The sequence below is a fragment of the Salmo salar genome, chromosome 06 (genome assembly GCF_965601325.2).
Source record: "Salmo salar chromosome 06, fSalSal1, whole genome shotgun sequence".
Taxonomy (NCBI): domain Eukaryota; kingdom Metazoa; phylum Chordata; class Actinopteri; order Salmoniformes; family Salmonidae; genus Salmo; species Salmo salar.
The window spans coordinates 94,780,730-94,805,000 of record NC_138296.1 but is presented as its reverse complement, the minus strand read 5'-3'; the positions used below and the strand labels follow the sequence as shown (position 1 = coordinate 94,805,000).

The 24,271-nt window shown below is 41.4% G+C and overlaps 1 protein-coding gene and 1 long non-coding RNA gene across 2 annotated transcripts in view; both read right to left on the bottom strand.

The window, feature by feature from the left end:
- The window catches only part of LOC106594046 (low density lipoprotein receptor adapter protein 1), a 129,711-nt gene that overhangs the window by 22,300 nt on the left and 83,140 nt on the right, over nucleotides 1-24,271 (bottom strand). The gene's annotated exons all lie outside the window — the stretch shown is intronic.
- On the bottom strand, nucleotides 21,786-23,617 carry LOC106608332 (uncharacterized). Its single transcript, XR_006770379.1, has 3 exons — nucleotides 23,383-23,617; nucleotides 22,279-22,341; nucleotides 21,786-22,175 (listed from the first exon to the last, which is right to left on the bottom strand). It is a non-coding gene; the product is annotated as an uncharacterized LOC106608332 (long non-coding RNA).

The window sequence follows — 24,271 nt, the reverse complement described above, 5'->3', positions numbered from 1 at the left end:
AATGAGAACCAAGCGAGAACGTTCTGGAAATGTTTCTTGTTATCTACGTAAGTCACCCCGGTTTCAACAGCCAATGAAAGGAAAAGGAAACAGAGAGTTTTGATGTTCAAAACGTAACGTTATGACTATAACTACTGTTCCCTGAAGGAGGGAAACGCGGTACAACACACTATGTTCAAAATGTAACATTATGACTATAACTACTGTTCCCTGAAGGAGGGAAACGCGGTACAACACACTATGTTCAAAACGTAACATTATGACTATAACTACTGTTCACTTAACCTGTTGGGGGTAGGGGGCAGTATTTGCACGGCCGGATAAAAAAACGTACCCGATTTAATCTGGTTATTACTACTGCCCAGAAACTAGGATATGCATATAATTATTGGCTTTGGATAGAAAACACCCTTAAGTTTCTAAAACTGTTTCAATGGTGTCTGTAAGTATAATATAACTCATATGGCAGGCAAAAACCTGAGAAGATTCCTTACAGGAAGTGACCTGTCTGACAAGTTCTTGTTCTTCTTGGCTCTCTTTAATGAAAACTGAGGATCTTTGCTGTAACGTGACACTTCCTACGGCTCCCATAGGCTCTCAGAAGGCGGGAAAAAGCTGAATGATGTAATTCCAGCCACTGGCTGAAAAACATTAGCGCTTTTGGTGAGTGCTCTATCAGAGGTCAATGGGACTGATGCGCGTGCACGAGTCGACCCCATGTTTTTATTTTCTCTCTCTTTGAACCTAAACACGCTTTCCCGGTCGGAATATTATCGCTTTTTTTACGAGAAAAATTGCATAAAAATTGATTTTAAACAGCGGTTGACATGCTTTGAAGTACGGTAATGGAATATTTAGAAATGTTTTGTCACGAAATGCGTCGTGCGCGTCACCCTTCTTTACCATTCGGATAGTGTCTTGAACGCACGAACAAAACAGAGGATATTTGAACATAACTATGGATTATTTTGAACCAAACCAATATTTGTTATTGAAGTAGAAGTCCTGGGAGTGCATTCTGACGAAGAACAGCAAAGGTAATAACATTTTTCTTATAGTAAATCTGACTTTGGTGAGGGCTAAACTTGGTGGGTGTCTAAATAGCTAGCCCTGTGATGCCGGGCTATCTACTTAGATTATTGCAAAATGTGCTTTCACCGAAAAGCTATTTTAAAATTGGACATAGCGAGTGCATAGAGGAGTTCTGTATCTATAATTCTTAAAATAATTGTTATGTTTTTTGTGAACGTTTATCGTGAGTAATTGAGTAAATTCACCAGAAGTTTGCAGGGGATATGCTAGTTCTGAACGTCACATGCTAATGTAAAAAGCTGGTTTTTGATATAAATATGAACTTGATTGAACAAAACATGCATGTATTGTATAACATAATGTCCTAAGATTGTCATCTGATGAAGATCATCAAAGGTTAGTGCTGCATTTAGCTGTGGTTTGGGTTTATGTGACATTATATGCTAGCTTGAAAAATGGGTGTCTGATTATTTCTGGCTGGGTACTCTGCTGACATAATCTAATGTTTTGCTTTCGTTGTAAAGCCTTTTTGAAATCGGACAGTGTGGTTAGATTAACGAGAGTCTTGTCTTTAAAATGGTGTAAAATAGTCATATGTTTGAGAAATTGAAGTAATAGCATTTCTAAGGTATTTGAATAACGCGCCACGGGATTCAACTGGCTGTTGAGTAGGTGGGACGATTTCGTCCCGCCGACCCTAGAGAGGTTAACCTGTTGGGGCTACAGGTTAGCAATGAACCCCGAGACGGGATTGCTAACAAGGCTGGAAATTCAAAACATCAAAAATCTAATAATTTCAATTTCTCAAACAATCAACTATTTTACACAATTTAAAAGATAAACATCTCCTTAATCTAACCACATTGTTCGATTTTCAAAGAGGCTTTACGACAAAAGCATAAAGTTAGATTATGTTAGGACAGTACATAGCCACAAAAGTACAAACATCCAGTTTCAATTCAAGGTCAGGCGTCACCAAAAGCAGAAACCAGCTAAAATTATGCACCAACCTTTGACAATCTCCATCAGATGACACTCCTAGGACATTATGTTATACAATACATGCATTTTTTGTTCCATCAAGTTCATATTTATATCCAAAAACAGCATTTTACAGTAGCGTGAAATTCAGATTTTTTTCTTCTCTGAAATGCTTCCGGTGAACATAACAAAATTACTATTCGAAAACATTGGTAAATTATAATATTGTCATTCAAAGAATAATATATTATCATCTCGTAATTGCTACCGAATGGCCAGATCTCAAAATAACTTTACTGGGAAATCATATTTTGCAATAAACGGGGTGCTATGCTAAGAACAATAAGCTATGCTATACAGTTAGCATCATCTAATATCGATAATAACATTGTAAATATCCCCTTACCTTTGATTATCTCCATCAGAAGGCACTGCCAGGAATCCCAGGTCCAGAACAAATGTGGTTTCTTTTGACAAAGTTCATAATTTATGTCCAAATAACACCAAGTAGTTAGCGTTCATTATGCTCCCACAAAACGTGGTGGGGGGGGGGGTGTAAAATCACGCCGAAAAGCTAAAAAAACCTAGTAAATAATCTATTTACGTTCGTTCAAACATGTCAAACGTTGTTTAGCATTAATCTTTTGGTCCATTTTTAACGTTAAACATCAGTAATATTTTCACACAACCTATCCTATGTCTAGATAAACAATTATGACAAACTCACGCTTCTCAGATTTATGCGCAGGCGCAAAAAAATGAAGTGACGACATGTCAACTTCCCTGCATTCTAATTTGCTCTCTGTTTATCATAGACGCTTCAAACAACTTTATAAAGATCGTTGACATCTAGTGGAAGCCGTAGGTGTTGCGAAATGAATCCTTTCTCACTATGGTATCTATAAAACAATGACACTAAATAGTACAGTCACAAAATTCACATTTTTTTTAAAATCTATTTTTCACAGGTTTTTGCCTGCAATATAAGTTTTGTTATACTTACAGACACCATTCAAACTGTTTTAGAAAATTCAGAGTGTTTTCTATCCGAATGTGTTAATAATATGCATATCCTAGCTTCTGAGTTGGTGTAGGAGGCAGTTAAAAATGGGCACATATTTTTTTCAAAATTTCTCAATACTGCCACCTAGCCCCAACACGCGGTACAACACACTATGTTCAAAACGTAACATTATGACTATAACTACTGTTCCCTGAAGGAGGGAAAAATGGTACAACACACTATGTTCAAAACTAAACATTATGACTATAACTACTGTTCCCTGAAGGAGGGAAACACGGTACAACACACTATGTTCAAAACGTAACATTATGACTATAACTACTGTTCCCTGAAGAAGGGAAACGCGGTACAACGTACTATGGGGAGTTGAACTCTCGCAACTTTGGTTGAAGGATCTACAATCACGCCTGACAATGCCAATGAAATCCACTCCTTACTGGAATCCCCGCATCAACAATAGCCCCCACGGGAACAACTTTCATCACAGAAGCCATCATCTCAGGAAGCGTAGGCACTGTTGAAAAGGCACTGTATGTCCCACCTTGGACACACCCTCCGTGGAGATAGAAAAAATGCAATACGAGAGTGAGTAACGGAATGCTCTGCTACCGAAGTCAGATAGCTCTTTTTCTGGTTTCTTATGAAGCCTAGAGACTGAATACGGGACAGTAGGATGGATGTGTGAAACACCGCATGGCCCCTCGACTCCGCCGCCACCAGCCAATCGGCTGTAATAGCTGGCGGCTCCCGAGAGTTGTAAACTCTGGGGTGCTTGCTGAGGTCACGTAAGTCTAGAATGGGATGCAAAGTCCCGGCCCTTTTCGGAACCAAGAAATACCGGCTGTACCAGCCATCCTGGATCTTCAACATAGGAACCACTCAGATCGCCTGTTTCTAGAAACAGGAGGATATTTCCTCCCTCAAAACTGGCACTGAGGCCTCTGGAACAAAACAAAATCAAATCTAATTTTACTCTTGTCACATGCGCCGAATACAACAGAATACAACCTTACCATGAAATGCTTACTTACAAGCTTATACAGCCCGTTTAAAGTGCCAGCGTTGGTTTGTGGTGGTAAATAGACGGCTACGAAAAAATATAGATGATAGTGAGGTCTACAGCTTATCATGAGGTACTCTACCTCAGGCAAGCAATACCTAAAGACTACCTTAATATTAGACATTGCGCACCAGCTGTTATTGACAAATAGACACACACCCCCACTCCTCGTCTTACAAGACATAGCTGTTCTGTCCTGCTGATGCACGTGTCGTCGTTCAGCCACGACTTGGTGAAACATAAGATATTACAGTTTTTAACGTCCCATTGGTAGTATAGTCTCGAACGGAGCTCATCCAATTTATTCTCCAGTGATTGCACGTTGGCCAATAGAACGGATGGTAGAGGCGGGTTACCAACTCGCCGACAAATTCTCACAAGGCACCCTGATCTCTGCCCCCTGTATTTCCTTATTTTCTTCATGTGAATGATGGGGATTTGGGCCTTGTCTGGGAGCAACATTATCTCCTTCCTGTCTGACTCATTAAAGAAAAAAATCTTTGTCCAGTTCGAGGTGAGTAATCGCTGTTCTGATGTCCAGAAGCTCTTTTCGGTCATAAGAGACGGTAGCATCAACATTATGTACAAAATAAGCTGCAAACAATGCAAAACCACTTTACAAAATAAAATGCATAATTATTTCCATACCATTACTGCAGAGAATCAGACAAATTATGCTACCCTCTGCCTATTAGCTACATAGCTTATTCAAGCTTGTCTCAATTTATTTTTTATTTAAAAAAATTATTTGACCTTTATTTAACTAGCAAAGGATATGAACAAATGTGAGCATGTGGCTACATGTAGCTTTTGCTTTGATCTCAAAACAAGTGCAAACAACCGCATCTGCTCATGCTGTAAAAACAGTCCAATTGAAAGCGAATGGCATAGATCCATATATGGCAATGATCTATTTGCATATAGGCTTACTGCAGCTCTGATTGGTTACGGTACACCGGTGTGTGTGTGTGTAGAGTATGGAGTTGAGTCATGCCTGTCAATGCAATAGAATCCTACTCCGATGCATTCTGCCTACAAACAAATTATCATAGTTAATTATGCATACTAAGTCTTACATGGTTTGTTTTGGTATGTTGCATTGAAAGTGGCTAATGTTGCCTTGATTCGATCACAATTCCCACAGTAAAGGGAATCGTTGATAGTGTTAACTAACAGGGGGAAAACTCTAGAAAGTTCAATCTCGTGCTTCTCTGCCCGAGTTGATATTTAGCTTAGGAGGGAACATCGGTCATAGTTACTGATGACAAAGCGCCTTGTAACCTAGCTGGGAATGGGACAGCTCTGAAAAACTGAGCCCTGCTGCGATAACAGACAGGGGTGACTCTAGTCTTCCCTGTGGCTCAGTTGGTAGAGCATGGTGTTTGCAACGCCAGGGTTGTGGGTTCGATTCCCACGGGGGGGGCCAGTACAACATTTTAAAAAAATGCATGAAATGAAATGTATGCATTCACTACTGTAAATCACTCTGGATTAGAGCGTCTGCTAAATGACTAAAATGTAAATGTAATCTAATTCCAGCTCATTCTGAGGTTCATATGAACCACAGAGACTGTGTGTTGGATAATAGCATGGTCATGTCCAACCCTGCTCGTTCCCTCGACTCCGATACTAACCACCAATAGCCTACAGGGCCCATAACCTGTATCACTAGACACCTCATATGGACTAGTGAGCTACAGGCAGGATTCAGTATTGAAGCCCAGTAATGAGCCACCTATGGAGGAGGGCTGCCCCCTTGTGGACAGAGAGCAAATCATCCAACTTGTTACCCCCAGATTGATATACCCCTGTGAACATTGTATAAACTGCCTTAATATTGCTGGACCCCAGGAAGAGTTGCTGCTGCTTTGGAAGCAGCTAATGGGGATCCATAATAAATACAAATACAAATACCATGGAACGTGGAGTTTCAGATGGGCATTAAATACGGACAAGCTTCCAACACACATTGTGCTACTGTGAGACTGTATAGCCTGCCTGAAGCATATCCCCCTCATGGGCACAGAGGTTTCCCGGCAATGGCTGACGTAGTACCCCGTTATCCCTAACAAAACGTGTCATCACAGCAATGTTACTCCAACCTGCGAAAGGCAGCAATAAGGAACACATCGTCTAGTCTGACAGAAATTCACAAGAAGAAGTGGAGTGACTCAGCTGCTCGGGGGGGCTACTTTACTCATTGGAGGAGCACGCAAGCCCTGCTCTCTCTACTCCTTCCAACTCCAGGAATTGAAAATAGGAATGGGGTTGCCATATCGCCGGGGGGGGAACGCTAATAAGCTACATTCACCAGAAGTTATGCATGTTAGTCGACATTAGCCAGGAGGCTCTTTAGTCTAAGCTAGGCTAGCTATCCTCTTTGACCACAACACGGTCTGTTTAGAATAACCAAGTTACTTAACGCTACGTATACTAAACAAGAGAGCTACCCAAGCAACTCCACCGTGGGGAGGCAGGAATAGCTTGTAGTAGTTGCTCGCCTCGGCGAGTTAGCTAACCTGGCTAGCATGCTATGCAGTGCTTGTTAGCTAGCCTGGTCCCGAAAGTCTACGTTGGACCGGACCACCGAGGTGGGATCGGAAACCTTCTGGGAAGAGAGGCAAGCGGTGCTTAACCAAGACAGACACAGGTGGTGGGGGGATACCCACAGAACCTGGTTGCCCTCTTTCTTAGAGTAGCCTCCCGTAACTGATGATAGAGTGCACAGGAGCCGGGAGACATTTGACTGGACCAACGACCCAAATCATCTCCGTGTCTTAACTCAGACTCAGCCGAGGTACGGGCAGCCGGGAGAGAAAGTCACTATCGGAAACACCAAAGCTCCCTAAAGAATGCTACACGATTGTCAAGAGAACCTGCGCCACGGACTAGTAGGGGGACAGTGCCAGTCGTCCCCTAGTCTCACATAAAACTGATTGGAGAAAAGGGCATGCACCTAGCTGAGACGTACAAGACAACCAACGTGAGTATCTTTGAATCCATTGAGGCATGGTCGCAAACCCGGCTTGATAGCATTCGTCGTTTCGTTTGTGTTAGCTACTTATTACTATAGCCAGGCCAACCAATTAGAGGAATAACTAATTGTTTGTGAATAGAAAACTTAAGAAAACCAAACAAACTTTCAGCACACAACGGCCAGGGGGTTGCCTGACTGAAAGGGAAAACTAATGGAACACATTCCCGATCCTAGAAAAACAAAATAGACGACATTCCCAATTCTTGAAAGACAAAATAGACCAAATTTCCGATCCTGGAAAAACACTATAGACCAATCCAACTCTTACTCTACCAGGTCTGGAGCCAGGTCTAAATCTGTCCCTGATTAGAGGGGAACCTAAATCAGTCCCTGATTAGAGGGGAATCGCCCACCTGGTGTCCCAGGTCTAAATCAGTCCCTGATTAGAGGGGAATCGCCCACCTGGTATCCCAGGTCTAAATCAGTCCCTGATTAGAGGGGAATCGCCCACCTGGTGTCCCAGGTCTAAATCAGTCCCTGATTAGAGGGGAATCGCCCACCTGGTGTCCCAGGTCTAAATCAGTCCCTGATTAGAGGGGAATCGCCCACCTGGTGTCCCAGGTCTAAATCAGTCCCTGATTAGAGGGAGGGGGGGGGGTAAAAGAAGTTACAGAACTGGCTTTGAGGTCCAGAGTTAGGTTTGAGGGATATAGACCATATTACCGATCCTGTAATAACACTATAGACCACTGATCTATACCAGATCTACCTTTCAACAACCAATAACTATTGTAGCAAGTTAAGGCCATGGTGAGTGGTTGGTTTTAAAGGTGTGAATGTGTGTGTGTGTGTGTGTGTGTGTGTGTGTGTGTGTATTTCGCTGTCTTTTTGTGTGTGTTTGTGTTTGTCTTAACTGCCTATCTAAACAAAGCTCACTAAAACATTCTGTTGGATGACAGCTCACAGCTTGCCAGTGATCCCTAATATATACAGAATGTGTCCTTAATGGCATCCTCTTCCCTACATAGTGCACTACTTTTGACCAGAGCCCTATGGGCACTATATAGCTAATAGGATGCCATTTAGGATGCAGTCACAGTGAATGCATTAGCTCTGTCATCTTTAAGTAGGCTAAAGGAAGCTACAGGAGATGGTATTGATTTAAACAGTCATCCCAAATGGCACCATATTTCCCTTTTGTAGTGCACTACCAGCCTAGGAGTCTTGATCCAAAGAAGTGCACTATATAGGGAATACGGTGCCATTTGAGATGCAATTCTTAAGCTTCTGCCTTTAAGCTGAATGTTGGAGGTTACACATGCACACGTGCACGCACACAAATACACACAAACACAAACACACACACACAGGCTACGGATATAAAATAGCTATGTATATTAAGTGAACATCAGAGGCAGAGCACTGTACAGTGTTTAACCCCATCTCTCCGTAGTCTTCTGGCTTATTATAAACCCTTTAGTCAAAGCTGTGTGCAGGTTGGACAAACCAGACAAGAACCATATAAATTATCATTCATTTTCAATACAAACTGGTAAACTGGAACAAAGGCAAAACAATATTCTAGTTGTGGTATGATAGTGTGTTTGAATTCATATTCAGTTGCGATAAAGGTCAGTTGATGGTACTCTGATACTTCGGAGGCTGTTGATTGCCTACTGAGGCTGGCTCTAGCTAGTTAGCTCTGTTCTGTTCTAGCTAGTTAGCTCTGTTCCGTTCTAGCTAGTTAGCTCTGTTCCGTTCTAGCTAGTTAGCTCTGTTCCGTTCTAGCTAGTTAGCTCTTTCCGTTCTAGCTAGTTAGCTCTGTTCTGTTTTAGCTAGTTAGCTCTGTTCCGTTCTAGCTAGTTAGCTCTGTTCCGTTCTAGCTAGTTAGCTCTGTTCCGTTCTAGCTAGTTAGCTCTTTCCGTTCTAGCTAGTTAGCTCTGTTCTGTTTTAGCTAGTTAGCTCTGTTCCGTTCTAGCTAGTTAGCTCTGTTCCGTTCTAGCTAGTTAGCTCTGTTCCGTTCTAGCTAGTTAGCTCTGTTCCGTTCTGTTCTAGCTAGTTAGCTCTGTTCCGTTCTGTTCTAGCTAGTTAGCTCTATTCTGTTCAAGTTTGCTCTGTTCTAGCTAGTTAGCTCTGTTTTGTTGTAGTTAGTTAGCTCTCTTCTGTTCTACTCTAGCTAGTTAGCTCTATTCTGTTCTAGATAGTTAGCTATGTTCTGTTTCTAGTTAGTTAGCTATGTTCTATTTCTAGTTAGTTAGCTGTGTTCTGTTCTGCTCTGTTCTAGCTAGTTAGATCTGTTCTGTTCCATTCTGTTCTAGCTAGTTAACTCTGTGTTGTTCTTGCTAGTTAGCTCTGTTCTAGTTAGTTAGCTCTGTTCCGTTCTGTTCTAGCTAGGTAGTTAGCTCTGTTCTGTTCTACTCTAGCTAGTTAGCTCTGTTCTGTTCTACTCTAGCTAGTTAGCTCTGTTCCAGCTAGTTAGCTCTGTTCTACTCTAGCAAGTTAGCTCTGTTCTGTTCTAGCTAGTTAGCTCTGTTCAGTTCAGTTCTGTTCCAGCTAGTTAGTTCTGTTCAGTTCAGTTCCAGCTAGTTAGCTCTGTTCTACTCTGTTCTGTTCTACTCTGTTCTGTTCTACTCTGTTCTGTTCTACTCTAGCTAGTTCTCTGTTCTGTTCTACTCTGTTCTGTTCTACTCTGTTCTGTTCTACTCTGTTCTGTTCTACTCTAGCTAGTTCTCTGTTCTGTTCTACTCTGTTCTGTTCTACTCTGTTCTGTTCTACTCTGTTCTGTTCTACTCTAGCTAGTTCTCTGTTCTGTTCTACTCTGTTCTGTTCTACTCTGTTCTGTTCTACTCTAGCTAGTTCTCTGTTCTGTTCTACTCTGTTCTGTTCTACTCTGTTCTGTTCTACTCTGTTCTGTTCTACTCTGTTCTGTTCTACTCTGTTCTGTTCTAGTCAGCTAGCTCTGTCCTGCACATGAATGTAATTGAAAATCCCAATTACTGTCTACTGTGGAGGAATCTCTCTCCAACACCCTTTATACTGACACACACACACACACACACACACACACACACACACACACACACACACACACACACACACACACACACACACACACACACACACTTAGATTTGACAGGGTCTGCGATGTCCGTGTGAACGTGTATCACAAGAATAGAGCCAAGGAAGCATTTCACACACCAGATTGTTCAGAAGTGTGTGTGTGTGTGTGTGTGGTGTGTGTGTGGTGTGTGTGTGTGTGTGTTCTATAATGGATATTAGAGTTGAACCAATTGCCCTAACTGTAAGCCATATAAAAGATCAACAGAGAAACTACTGGACTAATTTGGACATTATTCGACATAATTTGATAGTCACTTTTTTTTTACAAGCAAATAAGTTCATTTGTTTACGGTTCTATTTTGTTATATTATAAAGAGCAATAATATATCAAGTTTTTGTTCAACCCTGAACAAAGAATAATGAATTAGCTTGTTTTGTGGTGTATACCTTTGTTGTTGCTCAAACCACATCAAAACAATAGATGTGTAGTTATAAAAGGATTCACCATTGCTTTTAACTCACACATCAAAGTACCTGTTTCCAATTATGTGTTTGGTTTCTAATCTATTAAACTTCACAGAGAGAAAGCTTGAGAGCGGCAGAGAGAGAAAAAGCTTGAGAGCGGCAGAGAGAGAGAGAGAGAGAGATGGGGATATTGAATTATCTTGGACTGCTGGGAGATGGTGTGGTATGGATCTGTGTTTGGACACAAGACTCCTTGTGTGTGCGTGCGTGTCTCCACTTCAAAAAGGACCCGACCTAACAAGCTAACCAAGTCATTAAGTCCTCTATCAAACAACAAGCATGTAATAACCCTCGCTCAGATCTCGCTCAGATGGATAAATGTTGCTGGATGTATCTCTGACACGCACCGTGACCCAAATAGCAATACCCAAGACACCCCAACTATATCATATAATAACCCTCTATGCAGTATCGGTTCGGCTTATTGTTTAGGGCCTGAATGTGGAACGCGAGGAGAAGTTGGAAGCAATGGCCTTAATAAATGTATGCTGTTGAAACAAGTTGGGATATAATCAAGAAGTGAGATAACCTTTACTTGAGTTACTAGCTAGGCCTATAACACGTTTCACATATGAAGAGTGAGTGAGTGAGTGAGTGAGTGAGTGAGTGAGTGAGTGAGTGAGTGAGTGAGTGAGTGAGTGAGTGAGTGAGTGAGTGAGTGAGTGAGTGAGTGGTGTGTGGTGTGTGTTGAGTCCTGAATCTGATCGGATATTCAAGTTTCACTGCGGGCTAGCCGCAAAAATATGTAACATTCTTTCAATCCGTGGGTCGGCTCACGGTTCTGAACAATTACGTTGCCGGTCGGAAAACATTTTAAATCAAGATAATATACTTTTTTTTTTAAACCCTGGAGTTTGTTGCATTGGGTTGCGAATTCCATTCTGTGACCGGCAACCCATTGAGAGTGTGTGGAGACCGGAACTGTCCCTTATTTGTGTGGTTCTAAAACCTTCTGATTTGTCCTCACGCATAGCTTGTCCTCACGTGAGAATACGACACGTCCACCAAGTTTACTTTCCCTGGATAGCCTAGCTCACGCTAACGTAGGCCTAACCGGAGAAATAAAAAATAAAGAGAATAGGCTACAACGCCATCGTGGAAACAGGTGCTGCGCGAGTTAAATCCCCATGTTTGGAAGGACAACAACGTTGGAGATGGATATACAGCCTACACAAAGTGCAAGCAGGTAGGCCTATTTTCGATAATTTAGTTAATTATCAGTTCATTATTAACCTACATTAATTCAGGCTTTCGTTCATTAGACCATTCTGTGAATGGTTTATTTTAAGTTTTAATGAGGCCTAAACTATTTGATTATCAAAACAACATGGCATTTAACTGTTACGTTATGAATGTTGTCAAGTCATAGGATTTAGTAAGAAGGATCATTTTCTCAAAGAGATTTGAGTGACGCATTGCGCACTGTGAAAAATACAAATATATAGAATAGACATGCAGACAAATTAATGAATGCAGGGAAGGTTAATAGTAATAACGGCCTAATATTACATCAGAATAGAAATGATTGCCAAACATTGACAGACAGACACTCTGTAGACGTACAGGCAATAGAAGAAGATAAGGTACATATACATGAGTCTAGATCACATGAATCTGAATAATGTAATACAATATAATCCAGGTCAACTGGAAAGGAGTTTGTTATAATGAAGCAACAATGTGAAATAATCAGAATGGTTTTTTGTTGTTGTTGTGGCCACCCATTGGAGTGAATACACTTTAGAGCGCTGATCCTGGTGGAGAAGACAGCCACACCGGTCCGCATGTATTATGTCATCTCTGTCTGTCATGCCCTGATGCCTTCTCTGTCTGCCATGCCATGACTCACACTCTCTCTGTCTGTCTCTGTCTCTCTCTGTCTGTCTCTGTCTCTCTCTGTCTGTCTCTGTCTCTCTCTGTCTCTCTCTGTCTGTCTGTCTGTCTCTGTCTGTCTGTCTGTCTGTCTGTCTGTCTGTCTCCCTCTGTCTGTCTCCCTCTGTCTGTCTCCCTCTGTCTGTCTCCCTCTGTCTGTCTCCCTCTGTCTGTCTCCCTCTGTCTGTCTCCCTCTGTCTGTCTCCCTCTGTCTGTCTCCCTCTGTCTGTCTCTCTGTCTCTCTCTGTCTCTGTGTGTGAGACTGCTTTCAAAGGACCACATTAAATTACCACTTTGGACAGGTAAGATTGCGCTATATATGATTTACAAATTAGAATATATGAAGTTACTTACTTTGAAGATATTGTGATTGGGCCTGAATAGGAGTTGGCGATATGGTAGGCTAAATTCAGTGTAACTTCTCTTTAACTGCCATTTTCCCAAAGTCAGACTCCTCCCACACAGCAACTCATTTTCCTCAGCTTCAGAAGCATCTGCATTCACCACATGGAATTGTTGATATGTTGTCAAACATTTATTCTAGTAAACATTTTCTTAATAAAAATGTGTAAGAAAATGCATTTTAGCATTCAAAGATGAAAAATTTAAATCAACATTTTAAGACTTCTGACTTCATTCAGTGTTCAGAGAAATGGATTTCCAGTATATGCAAATATGCGCATATTTCATGAGGTAGTTCATAATTTGCATATTTTAATTCGATATTTCAGAAAAAGTGTAATTCAAAACAGTGATATTTGTGTCGATATTCAACTGGTAAAGGGCAAAAAAAATACCCTATTGGGGTGTGGTGCCTAGCCTTAAAAGCTCATTATGGTGGCAATTTTGGGTTCACAGTGACGTAAAATTACACAAGATAGTCTAAATGGGCATAGATATAACACAACTCTGAAAATGTCCTTCTATCGTACATTGTTTTACATTTATAAGTGCATAAACCTAAATTCAAATGGTATTATAGCTGCCATATTGGATTTTGGCTGCCATATTGGATTTGAGGCTAAATCCAGTGTGGCCCAAAAGCTTCATTGCTAGAGTAGCAGATAGACAATCGAAATCCACAGAAAAAAAAACCCTGACGTGACAAAATGTCAGTTTTTCTGTCTCTGGGCCAAAAACTGGTTGAATCAACGCTGTTTCCATGTCATTTCAACCCCAACAATCTACAGTGTGTGATGACGTTGAATCAACATGGAAAGATTATTGGATTTGCAAAAAGTCATCAACGTAAGGGCATTTAGTATTTTTTTACAACCAACTTTGTGTGTATGTACTGACATGTATGTGTAATTGATAGATGCACACAGACACAAACTACATGTTAATGTTTTTAAATGTACACTACCAGTCAAAATTTTGGACACACCTCATTTTTCTTTCTTTTTAATATTTTCTACATTGTATAATAATAGTGAAGACATCAAAACTATGAAAAAACAGATATGGAATCATGTAGAAACCCCAAAAAGTGTTAAACAAATCAAAATATATTTTATATTCTTCAAAGTAGCCACCCTTTGTCTTGACAGCTTTGCACACTTGGTTACTACATGATTACATATGTGTTATTTCATAGTTTGTCTTCATTACTATTCTACAATGTAGAAAATAGTAAAAATAAAGAAAAACCCTTGAATGAGTTAGTTGTGTCCAAACTTTTTGTCACACCCTGATCTTTTCACCTGTCTTTGTGCTTGTCTCCACCCCCCCCCCCCCTCCAGGTGTCGCCCATCTTCCCCATTATCCCCTGTGTATTTATACCTGTGTTCTCTGTATGTTGCCAGTTTGTTTTGTTTGTCAAGCCTACCAGCGGTTTCCCCTTGCTCCTGTCTTTGCCTGCCGTTCTATACCTTTTCACACCAGCCTGGATGATTGACCTCTGCCTGCCCTTGACCTGTCGTTTTTTCCTGCCCCCCTGTTCTAGTAATAAACGTTTGTTACTTCAACACTGTCTGCATCTGGGTCTTCTCCTGAAATGTGATACTTTTGAGTGGTCCTGTATGTAAATTGTAAAGTATTTTGTCTGTAATGTCTTTTTGGTTATGAGTCAGACCCCAGTAAGACTAGCTGTCGCCATCGGCGTCGGCTAATGGGGGATCCTAAAAAATCAAATCAAATCAAAATGCCCTTTTCCAAGTTTACAGTATTCTCTTGATGGGAACAAAGTAGGTATGTAACATTCACCGATATGCATCGGTCCACAGTTCAAATGTGGTCAGAAAATAGATTCAAACATGAAGAATCGCCAGTTCACTATTTTTTTTGCTCAAATTACTTTCTTTCTACCTGAAAATACCTCTCATCTTTTGTGACCACTGTGTCCTCTCCTTCAGTGTTGAACTAAGCACGTAGCCTAATTATGTTGCCAGTCATTGATGTACAAGTCATTCTGCAATGCCGAACAACTACAAGCAATATCAGTGGCCTCGTCAAACTGTACACGTGTGTAGCTTCATGCACTGACCAATGAGAGGTAGACCTATTTCTGATCCGGCACATTTGCATGTCACCTTCAGCATTCAAATGTTTGTAAAATGGCTTACTTGGCTTTATTAGTTGAATGACAACCAATGACAACCATTTTGTTTTACCAGAATAAAAGGTAAGCAAAGCAACAACCGGAGACAGAACTCTCATCTAGGTAGGCTACATGCTGATTGGTGCTCACGTTACATTTTATTTACATTGTTCAGGTTCACCATGAAAATCAAATGTTTGTAAAATGGCTTGTGTAATATTAAGCTTTAATAGGTGAGTGACAACCACTGTAGTTCTTTTTTTATCCAATGTGCTGTTCAATTGTTTTTAACGATTCGGTTACCGGCCCAACGCTCTAACCACTTGGCTACCTGCCGCCCCAAACTATATAATTGGAGGATACGGGCAATTGAGGATGAGTTAATTAGTTGTAATGTGTTAGTGCTAAAAACTCAAAATGTGTGTTTCTCCTTGGGTGCCAAAGACCAGGAAATGGAAAACACTCGAATTAGATCATTGAAAGACAACAATCCATTTAAAAAAACCTGTGTTGGTTTGATATGAATAATCTACTGCTTTTATTTCAACCTTAAGAGGGTTGATTTCTGCTCCAACTTTAGATCTGATCATGAATATCTGAGAAGAGAAGCTTTTAGTCTTTTAGCTTTAGCCTGAACTGACGAAAAAATAACATCAATAATGAATAACAGGAGACTGTCACATTTCATCATGACTCAACAAACGATGAGGCCTTGTATCTGTTTCAGCATGTACAGCTATGGTGAGGAGAGAGGATAGAATACGAGAACACCAACCAAGATGTATATAGTTAAAGCTGAGGACGTTTCCTTTCACCCCCCTCCCATCCTCTCCTCACCCCCCCTCCCTCTCCTCACCCCCTCCCATCCCCCCCCTCTCCTCACCCTCCTCCCATCCTCTCCCTCCTCCCACCCACCCCCTCTCATCCTCTCCTCTCCTCACCCTCCTCCCATCCTCTCTTCACCCTCCTCCCATCCTCTCCTCACCCTCCTCCCACCCCTCCCTCTCCTCACCCTCCTCCCATCCACCCCCTCTCCTCACCCTCCTCCTATCCACAGCCTCAGTGTTTGTTTTGCATTCGTTCAAGTCTGGCCTGAGGTGGTTTTCAATGCACACACACTCATTAAGAAACACACACACACAGCACCCCCCACCACCACCATCCGTTTGGCGTCCCTAGTATGGGCACAGGAGAGGACAATTATTACTGGGCTATGGAGAGAACTGGTTGTCAGACACACACAGAGAGAGAGAGAGAGAGAGAGAGAGAGAGAGAGAGAGAGAGAGAGAGAGAGAGAGAGAGAGAGAGAGAGAGAGAGAGAGAGTCTCCTCGGACAGGAAGAAAGGGGAAGGAGAAGGGAAAAGGAGGGGGCAAGGAGAAGATAGAGGAGAGGGGGTGATGGAGGGGAGAGGAGGATGAAAGGGAAGGATGATTCCCCTGGCCCGTGGTCTGCGGTAGCTGATAAGAAGGCTACCCATGCTGATCCGTCTTAACAGAGACGCACACACACTTGGATAAGACAAGATATGCTAACACAATCAACCCCCTCCTTCCAACACACACACACACACACACACACACACACACACACCCCACTGGGAACAGACCTCAGTTCAACATCTAGTTTTGATTTCCACTTGGTTGAGTTGTCAACTAATGTAAATTCAACATGAAATCAACAAAAACATTCAGCATGTCATTGGATTTAGGTTAAAAAAAACGAAATGCCCTTATGTTGAAAACTTTTTTTGCAAATGGATTTAGTTTTCCACGTTGATTCAACATCGTCACAGATTTTTTGGGGGGGGTTGAAATGACTTGGAAACAACATTGATTCAACCAGTTTCTGCCCAATGCTCTTGTCCTGTGCGACAGCCCCAATTCCACTGATCCTAGTCCAGGAGGCCATATGAGGATCAGAGCCTAGTCTGTATTACAATAACCTGGACCAAACACACACACACACACACACACACACACACACACACGCACGCACGCACGCAGACACACACATGCTGGCAGGCATATTCAGGTACATTTTCAACCTCTCCTTGACACAGTCTGTAGTTCCCACTTAAAATTACCACCATCATTCCTGTTCCCTAGAACTCTTAAGGATTCATGCCACACTGACTACCAGGCTGTAATCAGGAAGTGCTTTGAGAGGCTGGTTTTGGCAACACATTAACTCCCACCATCCCAGACCTAGTCAAATTTACATACCACCCCAACAGATCCATAGATGACGCAATCTCATTTGCACTGCACACTGCCCTCACCCACCTAGCTAAGAGGAATACCTATATGAAAATGCTGTTCATTGACTACAGCTCAGCGTTCAACACCAGAGTGCCCTCAAAGCTCATCACCAAGCTCAGGACCCGAGGACTGAACATCTCCCTCTGCAACTGGATCCTGGACTTTCTGACGGGCCGACCCCAGATGGTGAGGGTAGGCAACATCACCTCCGCCACACTGACCCCCAACACGGGGGCCCCACAGGGTTGTGTGCTTAGTCCCCTCCTTTACTCCCTGTTCACCGATGATTGCATGACGACTACAACACCATCATTAAGTTTGCTGACGACACAACGGTGGTAGGCCTGATCACGGATGGCGATGAGTCAACCTACAGGGAGGAGGTCAGAGACCTGGTAGTGTGGTGCCACTCTTAAAGTGTGGTGCCACACTCTTAAAGGAAGTGCTCCTAATCTCAGCTTGTTACCTGTATAAAAGACACCTGTCCACAGAAGCAATCAATCAATCAGATTCGAAACTCTCCACCATGGCCAAGACCAAAGAGCTCTCCAAGGATGTCAGGAACAAGATTGTAGATCTACACAAGGCTGGAATGGGCTACAAGACCATCGCCAAGCAGCTTGGTGAGAAGGTGACAACAGTTGGTGCGATTATTCGCAAATGGAAGAAACACAAAAGAACTGTCAATCTCCCTCGGCCTGGGGCTCCATGCAAGATCTCACCTCATGGAGTTGTAATGATCATGAGAACGGTGAGGAATCAGCCCAGAACTACACGGGAGGATCTTGTCAATGATCTCAAGGCAGCTGGGACCATAGTCACCAAGAAAACAATTGGTAACACACTACGCCATGAAGGACTGAAATCCTGCAGCGCTCGCAAGGTCCCCCTGCTCAAGAAAGCACATATACATGCCCGTCTGAAGTTTGCCAATGAACATCTGAATGATTCAGAGGACAACTGGGTGAAAGTGTTGTGGTCAGATGAGACCAAAATGGAGCTCTTTGGCATCAACTCAACTTGCCGTGTTTGGAGGAGGAGGAATGCTGCCTATGACCCCAAGAACACCATCCCCACCGTCAAACATGGAGGTGGAAACATTATGCTTTGGGGGTATTTTTCTGCTAAGGGGACAGGACAACCTCACCGCATCAAAGGGACGATGGACAGGGCCATGTACCGTCAAATCTTGGGTGAGAACCTCCTTCCCTCAGCCAGGGCATTGAAAATGGGTCGTGGATGGGTATTCCAGCATGACAATGACCCAAAACACACGGCCAAGGCAACAAAGGAGTGGCTCAAGAAGAAGCACATTAAGGTCCTGGAGTGGCCTAGCCAGTCTCCAGACCTTAATCCCATAGAAAATCTGTGGAGGGAGCTGAAGGTTCAAGTTACCAAACGTCAGCCTCGAAACCTTAATGACTTGGAGAAGATCTGCAAAGAGGAGTGGGACAAAATCCCTCCTGAGATGTTTGCAAACCTGGTGGCCAACTACAAGAAACGTCTGACCTCTGTGATTGCCAACAAGGGATTTGCCACCAAGTACTAAGTCATGTTTTGCAGAGGGGTCAAATACTTATTTCCCTCATTAAAATGCAAATCATTTTATAACATTTTTGACATGCGTTTGTCTGGATTGTTTTGTTGTTATTCTATCTCTCACTGTTCAAATAAACCTACCATTAACATTATAGACTGATCATTTCTTTGTCAGTGGGCAAACGTACAAAATCAGCAGGGGACCAAATACTTTTTTCCCCTCACTGTATATGGAGACTGTTTAGTAACAAAAATAAGGGGTTAAATACAGAGCTGTGAAAAAGCATTTGCCCCCTGTCTGATTTTCTCTATTTTTGCATGTTTTTAACACTGAATGTTATCAGATATTCAACAAAAAGTTCATATTAGATAAAGGGAACCTGAGTTTACAAATAACACAAAAATTATATTTTATTTATAGTTCATATTTTATTTATTTAATTAGCAAAGTTATGCAACTCCCAATTCCCCTGTGTGAAAAAGTAATTGCCCCGTTCTACTCAGTAACTGGTTGTGCCACCTTTAGCTGCAATGGCTCCAACCAAACACTTCCTGTAATTGTTCAGTCTCTCACATCGCTGTGGAGGAATTTTGGTCCACTCATACATGCAGAACTGCTTTAACTCAGTGACATTTGCAGGTTTTCAAGCATCAATAAATCAAATGTATTTATAAAGCCCTTTTTACATCAGCTGATGTCACAAAGTGCTATCTATACAGAAACCCAGCCTAAAACCCCAAACAACAAGCAATACAGATGTAGAAGCATGGTGGCTTGGAAAAAAACTCCCTAGAAAGGCAGGAACCTAGGAAGAAACCTAGAGGAACCAGGCTCTGAGGGGTGGCCAGTCCTCTTCAGGCTGTACTGGGTAGACCAGAGGAACCAGGCTCTGAGGGGTGGCCAGTCCTCTACTGGCTGTACTGGGTAGACCAGAGGAACCAGGCTCTGAGGGGTGGCCAGTCCTCTTCAGGCTGTGCCGGGTTGAGATTATGACAGAACATGGCCAAGATGTTCAAACATTAACTTATACTGCTCATTTTAAGTCTAGGCCATTACAAAACTTCCAATTTGTTGCTTTTTGTAACCATTTTCATGTAGACTTGATTGTGTGTTTTGGATCATTGTCTTACTGCATGACCCAGCTGTTCTTCAGCTTACAGACAGATGGCCTGACATTCTCCTGTAGAACTCTCTGATACAGAGCAGAATTCATGCTTCCTTCTATTAGGCAGCAAAGAATCCCCAAACCATCACACTACCACCACCATACTTGACCGTTGGTGTGAGGTTCTTACTGTGGAATGCAGTGTTTGGTTTTCACCAGACATAACAGGTCTCATCTCATCCAAAAAGTTGACTCAAGTTTTACCAAAAAGCACCTGCATAATCATCAAGAGTCTTGGAAGAATGTTCATTGGACAGATGAGTCAAAAGTATAACTTTTTAGAAGTTATACTATTTACTCAAATATACTTCCAAATATTGTTTATTTTTCTGATACCTGTATTTGTAACCCCACCAGATCTTTTCAGTTTTATCTTCCAACATCTGAAATGGTGTTTTTACATTGGAAAGATGTATAGACTCGGAGCTTCAAAATGGCAATTTACATAAAGGGAAGTAAATTGTCAAGTCCTTGTATTATTTTTTTTGTGTGTGTCAGACCCCAGTAAGACCAGCTGTCGCCATTAGCATCAGCTAATTAGGATCCTATTAAATCAAATATCACTGTAGTTGGAGGAAACATGGGGAAGTAATGCTGCTTTAAAAAATGGATACACTTATAATCCCATTTAGAATAAAAAGGGCATTTAACCATTTTGCTGTGATTTTCACACTTGCTCTACATTAATCCTTCGGAAGCATATCATTTAGAAAAGGAATGCTTTTCACCAAATTGCCAAAAAATGGATTCTCTGAATATTAATCTCACCACAGTAAAACCATTCACAGTATTATTGTTGTATAATAAAGATAACCTTTTCACATTGAACAGCTACAAAGCTGTTCTTTGTTTACAGCTCGTTTAGAACACCACCTTCTAAAGTCTTAGCCCGGTTATTTAAGTGACGAGTGGGTCTATCTGCATTGTGTCTCGCCACCCCCTCTTTTACGCTACTGCTACTCTCTGTTTATCTTATATGCATAGTCACTTTAACTATACATTCATGTACATATTACCTCAATTGGGCCGACCAACCAGTGCTCCAGCACATTGGCTAACTGGGCTATCTGCATTGTGTCCCACCACCCACCACCCCCTCTTTTACGCTACTGCTACTCTCTGTTCATCATATATGCATAGTCACTTGAACCATATCTACATGTACATACTACCTCAAATCAGTCTGACTAACCAGTAGCCTCGTTACTGTATATAGCCTCGCTACTGTTATTTTTCACTGTCTTTTTACTGTTGTTTTTATTTCTTTACTTACCCATTGTTCACCTAATATATATTTTTTGCACTATTGGTTAGAGACTGTAAGTAAGCATTTCACTGAGGTCTACACCTGTTGTATTCAGCATTTCACTGAGGTCTACACCTGTTGTATTCAGCATTTCACTGAGGTCTACACCTGTTGTATTCAGCATTTCACTGAGGTCTACACCTGTTGTATTCAGCATTTCACTGAGGTCTACACCTGTTGTATTCAGCATTTCACTGAGGTCTACACCTGTTGTATTCAGCATTTCACTGAGGTCTACACCTGTTGTATTCAGCATTTCACTGAGGTCTACACCTGTTGTATTCAGCATTTCACTGAGGTCTACACCTGTTGTATTCAGCATTTCACTGAGGTCTACACCTGTTGTATTCAGCGCACGTGACAAATAAACTTTGATTTAAATTCACATTGGAACACGTGACTGTAGCCATGTGGTAGTGCTTAAAAAAACCCAACAAAGCAAACATTTTAACAATAAAATACTTTATTAACTTCAAATGCTAGTAGGAAACACTTAAAACACATGAAGGTAAAAACACTCTCTAGACCGAGGCCTATGTCATCAGATCCTTTGAGTAACTTTGGTTCAGGTTATGATATGAATAAATTAATCTAGCTTGAGAGCATATTTCTGTCCTGACCTTTGGACCAGGACATGTAACATCCATGGCCTTTTCATTGCAAAAGTCCTGATCTTCTGAAAAAAATATATATGTTTGCTAGGTTGTGTCCAGTCCGGGGGATGTTTTCACCTCTCTGGGAAGAAGGACGTCAACATTGCACAGCAGCTGAAACCTGGTTCCATATTAATGAAAGCTCCTTGGCCACAACAACACCAGGCTTCAGACAATTAAAGCTGTTAAGGAGTAAAACAGTCTATTAAAACCTTACAAACCAGCAATAACATTAATTGACTCCCAAGTTCAACCAATAAGCTCAAAGTACAAAAGACAAAATACCTGAAGTGTTGCTTGTTCACCCTCGATCATCTCCTTGTACTGGTGACAGAGAGCAGGTTTATGCTGAAAGTCAAATTCCAGGAGAATAGGTTAAAACATGAATTCATGTCATATAGCTTGTTATTGCCTGTTGAATGCTAGAGCTGTACTAAAATGCCAAGTACACACTTAACCTGCTTTCAGCCCAACAATGGCAATGCAGACACAAGATAATTAGCTAGATTTGGCAAACATTTAGCTTCATAATTACCAGCTGGCTGAATGTAAATGGTATTCATCTAGCTAGCCAGCTAGTTGGAACATGCAAAAAAATGACCTTGAAATCTATAATCCAATAGCGAGCTAGCTAGCTAGCTAGCTATCATTTCACAATTAGCATGTATCCCTATAACATAAAATGGGGTTTGATTAGCATTCGCACCACAGTGACTATTCTCAGTAGCGTTAGCTAGCTAGTTAAACATGACAAACATGAAAAAGATAAACAACTCATGCATGATTTAGCACAGTGGTTTCCAACCTTTTTCGGTTAATGCACCACCAACTACATTTTGATCTGCCCGGAGTACCGCTGAAGTACCCCCCTCATGTGCATTTTACCAGTAACCCTATGGTCTCATGAGCTTTCTCACGTACTCCCTGTGGTCCTAGTACCCCTGGTTGGGAAACACTGGCTTAGCACATCAGCAATCAACATCAACAGCAGAATGCAACTGGCCAGCTCAACTAGCTGTCTTAACGTTGCTTCGTCCCGCAACGAGCCATCTGGCCTTCCCTGTGGCTCAGTTGGTAGAGCATGGTGTTTGCAACGCCAGCATGGTGTTTGCAATGCCAGGGTTGTGGGTTCGATTCCCACGGGGGGCCAGTACAAAAAAAGAAATAAAATGCATAAAATGAAATGTATGTATTCACTACTGTAAGTCGCTCTGGATAAGAGCGTCTGCTAAATGACTAAAATGTAATGTAAATGTTGCGTAATGAAGCAAGCTATAACTGTCTAGCTAGCTATATAGATAGCAATGAAAATTACTTTTTGACATTTACAGTTGAGACAATAACGTATGTACATGTAGATATCTTGGCATTTTAACTGTAGACTCTTACCGTTGTATGGATTATGATGACTCACAGAAGGCAGACTGAAACACCTTTCAAAATAATTCTTCGCACTCGGCTTCCAACCACCCCAAACTGCTTTAGCCACTGAAAACAGCTTTGATAATACCAGCAACACTGGTATTGAAAGCTGTAGCTACCTACACTTTGCATGTTGTCCATGATGAAAATATTAGTAAATACAATGGATGGTTCAAATATCCACGGTAGCAAAGAGCAGAATGTTCCATTCGACACAGAAGCATTGAGTGAATGTCCCAACCCCCTCATTATCTCAACCAGTTTAGTGATTTCAGATTTTATGTGTATATTTACAGATTACATATAAGTTTGTTATTAAGGCACATGAAAGTTCACATGTTCAAGAAGGCATTTCTGCCTAAAAACGCATTTTGATGAAAAACGTATTTTTTTTACGTTCAAATGTCTCTCCTGTGAAATAGTGATGTGTGTTCAGTGCACCCAGATTTCTGTAATGGTACATTTGAATATCAAATATATATATATATATATATATATATATATATATAATAAATAAATAAATAAATATATAAATATATATATATATATATATATATATATATAAGACTACCTTGAGTATATTAAAAGTTGGTATTTTCAAATAAATTACAAAATACAACTATTTTCTGCCCAGGTCTGTTAAATCCACCTATAAGTGAATTTGCCCCAATATTTTTGGTCCCCTGAAATGGGGGGACTATGTATAAAAAAGTGCTGTAATTTCTAAACGGTTCACCCAATATGGATGCAAATACCCTCAAAGCTGACAGTCTGCACTTTAACCTCATAGTTATTGTATCATTTCAAATCGAAAGTGCTGGACTACAGAGCCAAAACAACAAGAAATGTGTCACTG